General features: G+C 51.3%; 1 long non-coding RNA gene across 1 annotated transcript in view; it reads left to right on the forward strand.

Annotated features, from left to right (window-relative positions):
* Positions 1–1576: 1576 nt before the first annotated feature.
* LOC306819283 overlaps positions 1577–2500 on the forward strand; it is a 25465-nt gene continuing 24541 nt past the window's right edge. The window contains exon 1 of the long non-coding RNA XR_013778514.1: positions 1577–1768. This is a non-coding gene — a long non-coding RNA (uncharacterized lncRNA). The remainder of the gene's footprint in view (positions 1769–2500) is intronic.

The following is a 2500-nucleotide window of genomic DNA, read 5'->3' on the forward strand; positions in this document are numbered from 1 at the left end:
GACACGCACACGGACACACACACAGACACACACACACACACACACACACAGTCACTCACAGAAACACACACACACACAGACACACACACACACCGACACACACACACGGACACGCACACAGACACACACACACACACACGGACACACACGGACACACACACACGGACACACACACACACAGACACACGGACACACACACAGACACACACACACATACACACAGACGGACACACACACGGACACGCACAAGGACACACACACACGGACACACACACGGACACACACACAGATACACACACGGACACACACACAGACACACACACGCACACAGACACACACACACAGACACACAAACACATACACACAGTCACTCACAGAAACACACACACAGAAACACACACACACACACACACGGACACACACACACACGGACACACACACACGGACACACACACAGACACACACACGGAGACACACACACGGACACACACACACAAACAAACACACACACACGGGCACACACACACACAGACTTACGGACACACACACACGGACACACACAGAAACACACACGGACACACACACACGGACACAGACACACACACGGACACACACACACGGACACACATAGAAACACACACGGACACACACACACGGACACACACATGGACACACACACACGGACACACACACGCGGACACACACAGACACACACAGACACACACACACGGACACACACACGGACACACACACAGACACACACACGGACACACACACGGACACGCACACGGACACACACACAGACACACACACGCACACACACACAGACACACACTCACACTCACAGAAACACACACACAGACACACACATACACACACACACACGGACACACACACACGGACACACACACAGACACACACACGGACACACGCAGACGGACACACACACAGACACACACACGCACACAGACACAGACACACACACAGACACCCAAACACATACACACAGTCACTCACAGAAACACACACACACACACACACGGACACACACATACACGGACACACACACACGGACACACACACAGACACACACACACGGACACACACACACGGACTTACGGACACACACACACGGACACAGACAGACACACACACGGACCCACACGGACACACACACACACGGACCCACACGTACACACACACACACACACACGGACACACACACACGGACACACACACACGGACACAGACACGGACACACAGACACACACACAGAAACCCACGCAGACAGTCAGACAGACACGCACACAGACACACACACAGACACACCCGCAGACACACACACACAGAAACACACACACACACATACACACAGACACACACTCCTGAACACACTCACACAGACGCACACACTCACACTTTCTCACACACAAACACACTCCTGAACACACTCACACACACTCACATACACACACTCACACTCACACACACTCCTGATCACACTCACACACACATACACACACACACTCCTGAACACAGTTTGTTCAGTGTGAGTGTGTTCCGGAGTGTGCCATTAAACCCAAAGTTGGTGACCTAAAGTCCAAGTAAGGACATGGTGTTTTCTCTTGCTTTCACCCAAGTTGTTTAAATACTATTTTGTTTCTGTGTTCCAGAGGGATCACTGTTGGCTGGTGACCAGGCTGGACCGGCTGGTGACTTCTTCCAGGCTGGACCAGAAATACTTGGATTGTTGCTGTTTCGTGACTTTGTAAGTACATTTCTTATATTACAAGCAGTGTAAGTGCATCTTTCTTCATCACCTGCACATGATCGTCACCACTCACACTCTCTCTCACACACACACACTCTCTCTCACACACACACGCACACACACACACAGTCACACTCTCTCACACACAGACACACGCACACAGACACACACACACAGACACACACACACACACACACACAGTCACTCACAGAAACACACACACACACACACACACACGGACACGGACACACACGGACACACACACACACACGGACACACACACGGACACACACACACACGGACACACACACTCACACTCACAGAAACACACACACAGACACACACACACATACACACACACACACGGACACACACACACGGACACACACACAGACACACACACGGACACACACACACATACACAGACACACATACACACAGTCACTCACAGAAACACACACACACACACAGAAACACACACACACACACGGACACACATAGACACACACACGGACACACGCATACGGACACACACACAGACACACACACACAAACAAACACACACACACGGACACACACACACACGGACACACGGACACACACACACGGACACAGACACAGACACACACACGGACACACACACACACGGACACACACACACACAGACACATACACACACACACGGACACACGGACACACACACATATACACACAGTCACTCACAGAAAC

This window comes from Symphodus melops, assembly GCF_947650265.1.
Source record: "Symphodus melops genome assembly, contig: scaffold_328, whole genome shotgun sequence".
NCBI classification, from domain to species: Eukaryota; Metazoa; Chordata; class Actinopteri; order Labriformes; family Labridae; genus Symphodus; species Symphodus melops.